Source organism: Euwallacea fornicatus, chromosome 9, assembly GCF_040115645.1.
Source record: "Euwallacea fornicatus isolate EFF26 chromosome 9, ASM4011564v1, whole genome shotgun sequence".
In the NCBI taxonomy this organism is placed as follows: Eukaryota; Metazoa; Arthropoda; class Insecta; order Coleoptera; family Curculionidae; genus Euwallacea; species Euwallacea fornicatus.
This window is the reverse complement of record NC_089549.1, coordinates 420,807-433,539: the sequence shown is the minus strand read 5'-3', so window position 1 is coordinate 433,539 and position 12,733 is coordinate 420,807. Positions and strand designations below refer to the sequence as shown.

Genomic DNA, 12,733 nt, shown 5'->3' with positions numbered 1-12,733 from the left:
AGGAAAAATTCGATTTCTGGAAAAAAAAAAAAACTGTGTAATTTTGGAATTTTTAACGTTTGCGGAACGCAGCGGCAGTGCCGCAACGACGGAAACTACTGTCGTCACGCTCAAGGCCAGGGAGACTTCAGGAGCATTAAATCTAATCCCTTCTAACCAACACCAAAAATTATCAATTTAATCTAGTTAAAACCACGAGCGCGCCAATTCACAATTAAAAAAAAAAAAAAAAAAGCGAAAACCGATCGAACATATTATTTAAAAATTTCGTTTTTTTTTATTATTTTAGTTAAAGACCCTACGCCGCTGAAATTTGAAATAAAATAACTCGTTATTTTGCTAAATAGCTCACAATTACCGACTCAACCTGGACGTTGTGGAATTCGGTACGAATCGAACAGGTGAGATGATCGTTTAAAAATTTTGCAATGCAAAGAAAATGGTTCTTCGCGGCACACGAAAAATGCACGATAAAAAACCACCAACTCCGTCTGGTTAAGAGCAGAAGCGTGCTGGCACCGGTTGCACGTTAATAATATCAAAAAAAAAAAACAAACAAAATCACGATTATCCATTCGTAAATTTCGTAGTTATAAGTTGAAGCTCCCTGCGCCGCTGAGTTTTCGGGCGAAGAAAGTTCCAGTACTCCCGAATAATGGGAACAGTTTGCGACGCAATACTATCGCAACCAGGGGCGTAGCAACGCCTAATTCGCATCGCGTCGCAAGGGACGAGACGAAATCTGGCTCTCGGAGCGCACCTTCAGGAGCAAAAGAAGCCGTCTACGTCCCTGGGCTTTCGTCACTTAGCTTCATAGGTAAATACCGACAGTACCGGCTTAATCTGCTCAAAACCAGGATTGCGTGTTAAATCTGAAAAGATTAAAATAAGCGATAAAACTTATTATTTGAAATATTGGCCTGCGCCAAACCGAGTTCTTGTGCGGAGAAGGCCTCAACGCTTGGACGATCCAAAGAGTTAGTGACTCAATTTGACCAAAGCCAGCGACGTGCAGGCGCTCAACCTCGCGTTAAAAAAAAAAACCAGGCGAAAACCATTTTCAAGTAACCCCACACTCGACAATTATTTCCAAACATTGATCGTGGATATCTCGAAAACCGGTGGAGGAATGTCACCCGCAAATGTACATATGTGAAGTTTCGAGACATAGAATCTTAGTTGTGTGTGTGTGTGTGTGTGTGTGTGTGGTGTTGAAATGGAATTTAAATTGGCCAATACGTATTTGAAAAATCTGGGGAATTACCGAAGTCGAAATTCAAATTTCTCCTACAAACTCTCCAAAAATGTCACATCGCAGATCGATTGACAAATTGCTTCGCGCTCCTAGGCCTGGTACCATACAATAACAGTTTCGGACTCGAAAATAATAATTCTTAATAATGTCGGGTCAACGGGCCGTTCTTAACATTCTTTACCCAGGTAGTAAAACTAATACAGATTTTGATCCGCCTTGGGCTACACCTGGGTCTGGTCTCAGACTGCGCTATTATGTACCAGACCAGGCAGGTAGCGGCTGAGCAGAACCCGAAATGCTCCGTCTCTCTTCATTCCATCGAGCTGAAAGACAGATGATCGTTTCTTTCTTTGGAGAAGTGAAGGAAATGTGGCATGGATGGGAAGGAACTCTTACTTAAATCATAAGGTTTCACAAAGGGCTTTGTTTGCTTGCCCTTGGAACGGCAAAAAATCCGACCCAAGATTGGAATTTACACTGTTTGCGTGTAATTCATGACCTGTTGAGGCGCAATTATCAATCTATGAGAGTAAAAAGTAATGGAGCGTCGATAATTTCCATCTTCGTGATCGGGGACGATAGATAATTTCTCGCTGGCTGATATTAATAATTTGCTGGTTTTAATGCCTGAATTTTACCTACGCGGGTACATACACGTACGGAGGAGGACTGATTTGAAATTCACAAATTTAAATTTGGGAAATTGCAGAATCGGCCGGGTGACCACGTTCAGATTCGTTGATAGGGTTCATTAGGTCATCAATCCGTAAATCGAAGAGAAAAGGGCAATTGGTCATGTAGTTTTGGTAGGGAAATACGGGGGTATCGCGAGAAGTGGCGACTGATTGCGCGTTGAAGCGCGAATGGGGGTCCTTGTGGCAAGCAAGGACTCTCTAGAAGCAGATGGTTCGTTGCGAAAGTTGAGCTCTCATAATCAATTTGAAAAACTGCCGAATTACTCGTGAGGACGCGCGACGCGTCCTTTCTTCTTTCCTCGATTGATGAGCAGATGCGCCATGAAGGCTTCACCGCGCTCGAGGTATATCGGCACTTCAGTGACCGGGTATCCGGAAAAAAGCGAAAAAACGCTCTTTCAGGTTCCGCGGTGGAAAAGGTCCATCTAGCGTTGTTTTTCCGGGAAAATCTAAGATACGAGGCCGATCAGAGACGGGGGCGAAAACAACCGAATAGGCACGAAAGAGCCTTTCTACAGACGTGCGACCGAGGGAAATGGGCGGTCGCAAGTGACGTGACAGTATGATAATGTAAAATTAAAGCTGAATATTATAGTTTTCCAATGAGGTGGGGAAAGTACGCAACAATGGAAAACCGTACTTCCGTCGATACTAGAGACGAAAATTTCTAAAAAATACAAAAAGTGGCCCGATTCTTCTACTTCAACTTGTTCCAACGTGTGTGTGTGTGTGTGTGTGTTTGTGTGCGGGCGTAGTAAATGTTTCATTAAAGCGGGTTTTAAGGGCGCAAAGGTGGCAAAACGCTTTTTCGAAGTGGAAATTGGAAATTTACGCACCTCCGCCAAAAGACGTTTTAAAATCAAACGTAAGGCAACTGCCGATTTCCTTCCATGCACGTAAAATGTGTCGATCTACAAGTCTTTCGTTCCTCTTTCGATCGGTAACAAGTTGCAACGTTAATCTATTAACGTTTCTCAATGCGAATCTAATTGGGGATGAGTGCGAAAATATCGAAATGGCACGGAAAAGCGCCTACCCGCGTGCGATTCGGGGAAACTGACAGTCCAGAATCCGGCAGAAGAACGTCAGGGCCGAATTTCGTGGATTTTGGAAAGGCCCGGGCTACTTTGGAGGGCCGCGACTGCGCGAACGTTAGATGGAAATTTCGAAAAAAAAAAAATAATAATAAAAACCGGCAAACGTTTCAGTGAGATGGGCCGTATGAGGGCCTAAAGGCGAAATCGTACTGTTTCCACCTCCAAATAGGAGTTTTCCCTACCCTCGCGAGTGCGCTCTGGCCGGTGCTTAAAATTCGGGGTTTTCAGGTCGCGTGCAGGGAGGGCGCATGCCCCATGTCAAATTTGGGCCTTTTTTTGATGGTTCGGGGGCGATTGAGCACCGTTAACGAATGCGTTGAACCTATCTGCACAACATTCCCACAATATAGTATTATCTAACATCGACGTGCCTAATACATTAATTTCCTTGCGTAGTAAACATATATCAAGGTTATTTGAAACACGTTAATGAAATGGCATCTTTATCAGTAGGCAATATTTTATAGTTAACTACAGCCATTGCTTCATAGACAAAAGATAACACAGTGGAACGTTTTGTTTTGAAATCGGCCTCAACTTCAGCAAATTTTCGCAGGTTTAACCAAGAAACACGACTCATCTGAATAAACCAACCAGAACGGCATCGTTTAAACCCTTATTTAAATGAATATCATCGTTGCTTAACGCCTTTTCATTCTTTTTTTTAATTAAAGGCGGTTGTCTTCCATTTATATAACCAGAGTGGTCTAACCGGTTATACGGTGAAGCCTTTCAAAAAGGCTCTCTAGACTGGTACTTTATGCAGGAAGAGCCGAGGTCATTAAAATTATTCACTTATAAATATCGGAATAGTACGTTAAAGGTACGAACATTGACCAAATTTATGTCTGTGGTTTGCGAGAAGGGTCAGAGCTTTTTAAATTATATCGGAACATCCAAATAAATTAAAAAACGAGATAACATCGCCAGTTTAAACAAGCTTGCAATTGAGAACAATGACTTGCTTAAATGCGGGAATTGGGGGGAAATTGGTAAGTCCCCAAGCAGGCAATATTGTCTCAGGATCGAGGATTGGATTTGAAGTCCAACTCTTACATCGGATTCCTGAATATTGATTGAAGCCGTCTAATTTTTTTGTTTTATTCCATTTGAGGACGACGCCTCGCGCACAGGTCAAGGTGCATCCGTGCACCGTCCCCAGTTCGAACTGGGGAGAACCACGTCCGCCCTGTGCTGAGGGTTCGGAGGCAAAGCCGTCGCCGGCGCTGGCACCGTCTTCGGATCTCGAGAGTAATTAACGAAAATCACGAAAATTAAACGTCATTCAAATCGCGCAGCTTTTTATTCACGTGACAATGTGTGACGATCGAGAGTCGACTTACGTGAAATGACAAGTCGCGTAGATTCAACGCGCTAAAAGAGGACGAAAACGTACTCGAACGTCTCAACTGAACCTTACTTTTTTGCCCTGTTGCCGCTCAATTTGTTGACGTTTTGTTCATCGACTTCGGCCGTAAAAATCCCCCCTTTTGCGAACTAAAATAGTGCTCTCCGGTTATTTACTATCCGCGCTGCTATTATTATTATTATTATTATTATTATTATTATTATTGTTGTTGTTATCGTTGGTATAATGCCCGAGTTCTTAAACAGCCAACGTAACGAGCTCGTAGCGTCCCTGCTACATATCAAATTTGAAAAGATGTGGCATCACTACTGATACGGAGCCTGTGACGTGCATGAAGAGTCCAACTATAAATCGTGTGGACGGTGGACGCCTAAAATCGGTAAGACACGCTCGGGCGCGAATGACAGACCTGTCATCGTTCCAAACGGTTAATTTAAGGTTGAGCGATTGGCGGTCAACCGTTAATGCAACAAATAAACCGACACGTGGTTTAACAAAAATTCGTCGTACGGGAGCGGCGCCCTTTATCAAGGAGGTTTGGAAACAAAATAATAACGCATCGGTTGTCAGTATTAATGGCGTCTCTGAGTTTCCTCTCGTTTTCCTCGCAAAAAATATCGAATTTCGAGTGAAAATATGGACAAAATTTGGAAAGTTTGCGCGGTATTGAACGTTAATTTCGTATAAAAATAATGAGTGCTCGTACAAGATTGTGCCCGGTTGAAAACAGGTAAAAATCACACTTTTAAAATTCGATTTGGTCGAGGGGAGAGGGGGGGGGGAGGGGCATATCTCCTGTCGTTTGCGTTCGGGTCTCCGATCGTGCGCGATCGCCGTGCAGCAAACCCACATAGACCTGAACTCGAATTTAAGAAAGTACCTCGTATTAAAGCGTTAATATCCCGAAAACGGTAACAGCCGCACGAATCGATAGAGGAAGAAACAGCGTACGTTCTGGCATATTACATGTACATAGAAGGACCCATCGATCTTTAATTTAAAAATGTCTTTCGGTAGAGATACGTACAATTCAAATTTTCATCGGGAAAGCGAATTTTTCTACCTTTGCGCCTATGTAATTCCCTCAGGTTTGAAATTTTTAACGTTTATGCAGAAATAGGTACGATGAATATGAAGTACGCAAGTAATAAATTTATGCGTCTAATATAAATTTATTACTTACTTCATATTCATCGTACCTACTTCTGAATAAACGCTAAAAATACCAGACTAGGACCATTTCACCGAGAAAATAAATATATTGTGTAATCTTATAATTCTCTTCAAAACACACATTAAAATTAGGACACGCCGATGAGCACTACGCAATTTCATTGCCAAATGACGTATCTGCACAACGTAAAATTTTGAATTTCCCGTTTGGAAATTCAGAGATGGAATAAAGTGGAATGGGAAGTAATTCCGGATAATCCAAAAAAATGTTAAACGTTACTATTTTTAAATTTATAACACGTCTAAAACTCAGCGCAGACTGTGTACTGAACTATTCCCTGAAAAAAAATTTTAAAAAATCAACGTCTCGTACGTATGCGAACTGAAAATTTTCATTTTTCCCGTACAAATCAAGAGCGCAGTGCGACAGGGACTTCGAACCAATTGTAGAACCGAACAAAGTACCCGTTTTTGCGCCTGTCGAAATTCCCCAAAAATTAACGGGACCTCTGCACGACCCGAAGCATTTAGTTTTTCCAGCAAAAAATCAGCGGCTTGGTGCCTGGGATTTCGACACAATTCAAGATGGTAGAAAACCTTCTTTCCGGAAAATGGAAAACGTCGTCGTCGTCTTCCATTTTCCCGCAGATTTCAATGTTTTTGAAGTTGCTGAATATTTTATATCTTTTCGGCGCACCACTGTAGACCTCGATTCGAAACCACTACATGTGCTCATCCGCTGACCTAAATCGTGACATTTCGAATCGCTCTCTAAAGTGCCCAGAAACTTTACGGCACTCAGACTCTCTTTTGATTACGATTCTGGAACTTTTCGGTCCAAACTGAAGAGTTATCCCTGCTATTTCTGAGCCACCCAGTATATTGTGGCGAATCACATTTTAAGCCGGCTATACATTCCTTGTTCGAGAGCTGCGCTCCCAGTTTCCCAAACAAGAGGCGTAACACTCAATTGAGTACTATAATTAACTACTTCGGCTATAAATATTTGTGCCGCAGACGCAGTAAAATGGAGAATTATTGTATAATAAATTTACACGCCACGGATTTAAAAATAGAAAGTATTAACAATCCATTTCTACTGAAATATCAAGACGCAGCGTATCGCATCACAACGAAGATTTTTGCGCTTCGAGTGAAGAAATCGAGGCAGACTCGTGAAGAGACGTTTTCGTTCCCTCGAACGTTCCTTGAGAAACTTGAGACAATCGATCGAAGTAAATAAACATCAAAACGTGAACATCACCACACATACCTACAAACGCTGATAACCTTACTGATGAACACTCGTGAGATTACATCACGTGAAGTGTGACGAACACTCTGAAATCCGTATTTTAGGTGCATTTTTACCCCACCACGTGAATGGCACCTTCGGAAGGAAAGCTGGACGTCGGCGAAAAAGTTTAAAACCTTATTCGGGGCCACCACACGTTCTTCACCAAAGTTACGAAATTTCTTAATAAAAAAGAAAAAAAAAAAAAGCAAAAAACGGGTTTTTGGGCGCAAAATTTCCAACAATATCCAGAACCTCAAGCTGCCCACACAGGGCAGACCAAATCGACAAGATTTCTTTGAAGATTAAATTCTCCAATTCCGCTGAAAGTGCATTTCCACCCCTCCGGAGACTTCACCAGCGCATTGACGCCTGCGTGGTGAAAGGGCGACCTGGGGGGAGGTCCTGGGCAGCTACCAAGGAGGGGCCACCCTTTGAAAGTTTCGAAAGGGCGGTCTGAAGGGCGGTTATTTGAATCACGTGAAGCAAGAAACTATTCGTTGATATTCTATTTTTGATACTGGAATGTGATGCATTTTAATGATGTGTGGATATTGTTCTCTTTGAAAATCTCCCTAAGGCTTAAAATAGTGTTTTGATGTGTTGACAAAACCTGATTAGCATTTAGCAGCCCACGCGAAAATCTAATATTAAATTCTTCAAGAGGGTTCAAACCTGGCCATCTCACCGGCCATGGAGTGTGAGTGATGAGTCAGGGACGCACAGATGCTCACAAATCTACTTACAACGAGCTCACAATGGTAATTTCACACGGAACTTGTGGTAGTTCTTGAAAATCCACACAAGTCCGAATCGGGTGGTCCTGAGACCCGCCACAATAATCCAAAAAGGGGCAGCTTCGCACGGCTTTCCGGGCCGAACTAAAGGCGGCTTTCGGCCATATTTTAAATGTGGTGTACACACACAACACTCGGTGTAACCAGATTTCGAGCGAGAACGAGACGAGCTCGAAATACGACGACGCGAACGGTCCCGCGGTCGCTCTACAACTGAGGAGAGATTGGAGACTTCTCGCACTACCGAGCGTGCTTCGAGGGAGAATTATATTGAAAAGCAATTTGTGAATTGTTCAAGTCGGCCAGACGAGGATTCTCTACCCTTACGGAGCGAGGGTGAGTTCGTGGTGGGGTGTAATTTGGTCCATTAATGAATTATTGGATATATATTACGTTCCTCAATAACTTACTGGAAAACACGTGGAAAATTTCACTGCACACACCACTGTGCGCATCAGTTTCTAGGAGACATTTAATAAATCCGGAGAAATGGGACTCGGGGAAGATCCGACTTAGGATTGTTCAAAACTCAGCGACATTTTCCTGAAAGTATTTTTTAGGTGAATCTCAGGAGATAGCACCGAAATTGGTATTTTGAACGCAGCCAGCAGAAACAATTGACAGCCCTCATACACCGGCAACGTAGACTAGCCCGCGACTACGTTCCAATCTTGCAAGTATTAACGACCGCCTCGATACGCATAAAATTACATGAAATGCATTTCAAATTCGACTCTCGCCATCGAGATCTCGGAATCTGGAGGAGATACGAAAAAGTCTAAACAGGGGCGAAATTGCGTAATTTAGCGCTTAGCTGAATTCCGCTTTCAAAATTTTTATTCTCCGAGTATTTCCGGAAACATCCCCCCAAAAACAACTAAAAACTGGAGATTTTGCTTTTACTTTTTTAGCGTTATTTCACAAGGAAGCCCAAAACCGCAAGCACATTTTCGTTGCCACCTTTTCTCAGCTACGCGATGGCGCTTTCGGATTTGCCATCCGGCGTTTCGTTTTTCGGCCACCGTCATCAACTTTATTTTTTCTTAAAGGCGCGACATTAGATTTTTCGACGGAAAAATGGCGGTGAAAATGCGCTTGCGGCTTTGTTTTTTTTTTGTCAAATAAAGCATAAAAGATAAACATGAAATCTCCGATTTTTAGTTTTTTTTTTGGATATTTTCGAAAGTACGCCAGAAATGAAAATTTCGAAAGCGGCAATTGGTCAAGCGCTGAACTACGCAATTTCACCTCCGCGTAAACTTCTTCGCATCTCCTCTAGTTTCCGGAATCGCGACGGTGGTCGTCGAATTCGAAGTGTCCTGTAGATATTTCAAGTTTTCAAACTGGACATATCGTAACGAATTAATGGCATTCCAGAGCAGGTCAAACTAATAGCCTGCGAAAACCGCTATACGTTGTAACGTCTCTTTTAGTTTCTGAGATACAGGAGGACGGTTTCGAGACCTTTTCTGCGATTTTGAAAGTGTCCAAAAATGAAAGTGTTTCAAACTACGTTCGTGACGCCCTGACAACCCAATCGAGGTAGCCGGGGTCGATATAGGATCGACATGAAATGATTAAAGTGAGAAACTTTCGATATTTCACCCCCGGTACCTAGTTTTAGACCGTTAGTTGGTATAATAGAACGTAAAGACGTACTCAACAGCATTTGTAAATGAGCGAAAAAGGCCTGGAAAACGAGGCAAATGGTCCAAGTTCAGGTTAGGACTTTGTTCTAACTTGAAGTTTTTTTTTCTTCGCATCAAGTTGACAACTTTTGCAATTAGAAATTAATGGTCTCAATGAGCTTTACAAGCGCAACTCGAGCTGCAATTGTCCCTCTTTTAGTTCCTCAGATGCAGAGTAATTTCGTCTCCCATTTCCATAATTTTAAATTCGTCTCAAAGTGAGAGTTTTTCGGAGCGTGTTTTTAAGGCTTCGTATCGGTATTTTGTGTCTCGATTTAACGTTCGATTTGAGGGAAAACCGTTTTTTCCTTGATTTTTTTCAAGGGAACAGTCGTCGAGCCTTAAGGACGACATCTGAGGAACCGGCAGGGCGATTTTTTTCAAAAATAGCCGAAATTAATCATCTCGACGAACTCCACAAACCGGACCATAATACCTCTTTTACTCTCTCGGACACAGAGTCGATTTAATTCCCATTTTTTCCCTTCTACCGTATATTTTACTTTGATTTTTTTTTAATCGTCATGACGTGTTTGCTCGGTAATTCCCCAAAATTAGTTTTTGCAATCTTTGTTGAATTGTCACATTTAGGAATTGTAGAGATTGTTAAATTGTCAACGGCGTTTCGCAATGCTTCGGCGGTTCGTTCGCATTTTTCGTTCATGCTCGGACACATTTTGTTGCGAACGCCGTCAAGATCGCCGAACGTACCTCGAAAACGTGAATGAAAACTTATGTTTTTCCCGGCTCGAGGGCCATAACAAACCTAAATAGATGTGTAAATAAGAATACGTTTGCTGTTTACCTTTAATTACATGTAGGTCCCGCTGTTTGTTATCTTATCTACAACGGAAACAGTCCTCCAGTGGGTTATCAAAGAGAGCCCAATCTTTAATCTTTACACTGGCAGAATCTCTCCATCGAAACTTCACAATTGTCCAAATTGCCGCACATCAGGACAACAACCCTGCACTGGTTTTTCTCGTGAATAGCACGTACATTGCAATGTCCCATCCTCCGGACATAACTGCTGCGTGGTGTCATTCGCATGCTTAAAGCAATAAAATATAGCTCAAATGGGTGTATAAAATAATTCAGGTGAACTAGAAACCGACTGGAATAAACCATATAACGCACTGAATGGAGTTTATGATGTTGAGCCCGCATTTCCATTGGAAATTTGAGATTTGATCCAGAAATTATGTGAATTTTTCGGCGGTTTCGCGGGGAGCCGGGGGACTTGACTTGAGAAAATTTGGTGGCGATTCACGAAAATCTCCTAAAATTCCGATTCTTCCTTCGGAATTCGAAGACAGTTTCCATGAAGTTTCATTTTCCTTCCGATCAGTCGATATATTCCTTTTTTCTCCAGTGGAACGATGCCGTTTTTCGACTTTCTTTCTTTTGTCAACACGAAAATAATTTATCTGCGCCTCGGAGGAATTTAGGGCCCGCTATCTTGCACACAAAAAGTGCCCATAATTTATTGTTAGAAGGACATAATAACGCTTTAACATAGCGATTTAGCTCGAACTTTAAAACGTTTATGCCGAATAATTAATTATATACGAGCATGAGTTTGACGTTTAATTTATTAGAGCCATAAATTAATAATTTACCAGTTACAAAACTGTACCTTCCCTTTCGTTTCTATGCCCGCAATTAGGAAACTTTCCCCCATAGCTCCATTTTCGGCCCGATTTCATGGACAAACCACGACGAGAATTGACCATTTTCAAATGGAAAAAATTCGCATGCTTCCAAACATCTGAAACTCTAATTACCTTTAATTACCTTCCCCTGCCGAGCTTGATATGTAAATGCTGTTATGCCATACACGGACATTCAATTAGTAAATCCATGTGTTTCATTAGCGTCGTTAATGAACTGACGTCATAGGGCTGCGGCGCGCATGCCGGGGCGATTATTAATCATCTTGAACTGAAACCCAAAAGTCTAGTCTTTTGTGATTGAAATTAAATTTGTTGGAGATGAGGAAAAAGGCGTTTGTTGTGCTCGAATTTGGGTTTTTGATGATGAATCGATGCCGAGGTCAAATGAGAATTTTTGGCTATTGATCTCTCGGGAACGCGTAGAGCCCGTGGTTCTTTTGAAAGAGCCAAATGACCGTACTTTAAACTGCATTCCCGAAAGGGACAGATTCGGGACTACGTACGTAATTTAACGTGGTGCAATATGAGGATACATAAATCTGCAATTCGAAATAATCATCTGCCTCGGAATGACGCTCGTTCCGGGACGTTCGCGGCTGCGGCCGCGAACGTCCCGAAACCCCGAAGAAACGGATGCGAGACTACGTATTAGTAAGTAGTAATCATTACCTTACGGTGCGACGTGGAAGGGTGGCAAGAGGCAGCGTGTCCGGCGCGGAAAGGCCGCACTTTGCGCCCTTAAACCTGTGTACGACTGAGCCCAACCGCCCATCTCCGTGAACCTGGCGGTACCTCCGAATCTGAGAGAGACAGACATCGGCCCGTGTGCGAGCGAACTATCTCCCTGCCCCAGTACTGCGCCCGAGATGGCGACGATATACAGGGATTCTCTATTGGACGGGCAGCGTCTCAAAAACTAAAAAAAATAATAATAATAAAAAATACTGAGTTCGGGCTCCTCCGGTCGCACTGCATTGTGCGCCGAACGGCTCATTTACCGTTTTCTTAATAGGGGATCGGCCAAACAAACCCCGAACCCAATAACGTACACCCTCTTTAACATAAATTAATCCGATTTTAATTTCTCCATCCCTTCGTTTTCACCAAGGGAAGCGGCCGTGTATTTGCAAAAATCGATGTGAGCGCTAGCCGGCTCCACTAATTACAAACGCCGTTTCTAATTAACGATATATAGGAAATTGTTCTGCAATACTTTGAAGTGGCAGCTCTGATGTATACCAATGACGGATTTAATTAACAGATTTCTAATTAACTCGATCGAGAAAATTCATAATAGAAAATTCCTCTATCGCGCTTTTTATTGGAGGGGGGGGGGGGCCTGGATTGCAGCAAAATTGCAATTTCTCTCCTCTACAGAGAACGTACAGGGGATCCCGAAAAAATTTTAACATTCCGCCTTTCGACGGACCGGCCCACGGCCCGTTGTTTGAACTCGGTATATTGGGACACCCTGTATGTACGTACGTGCAGTTGACCGGCGGAAGAACCATTGGAAATTTGCCCCAATGAAGTTTAAACCGAGAACCCCCATTAATAAGGGAGACTCGGGGCGAAAACGTTTACACTCCGTGATGATTAACAATTTTCTTTATTGTTGGGTTCAAGTTGGATCAAGTTATGTCCGGTTTAACTATTTAAGTTTCCTACACTTCGCGTCTAGTTTTGGGATAA

At 42.5% G+C, this 12,733-nt stretch overlaps 1 protein-coding gene across 2 annotated transcripts in view; it reads right to left on the bottom strand.

Moving 5' to 3' along the window:
• Positions 1 to 11,807, bottom strand: part of LOC136341264 (LIM domain transcription factor LMO4) — a 37,983-nt gene extending 26,176 nt beyond the window's left edge. The window contains exons 1-3 of one of the 2 annotated variants that reach the window (XM_066286048.1): positions 11,711 to 11,807; positions 11,153 to 11,309; positions 10,174 to 10,419 (exon numbers count right to left, since the gene is read on the bottom strand). The gene's annotated coding sequence lies outside the window, so the exon portion shown is untranslated. Of the gene's footprint in view, positions 1 to 7,629; positions 7,919 to 10,173; positions 10,420 to 11,152; positions 11,310 to 11,710 lie in introns of those variants that run through there. The other variant, XM_066286047.1, reaches the window with a different exon arrangement.
• Between the last annotated feature and the right edge of the window lie 926 nt (positions 11,808 to 12,733).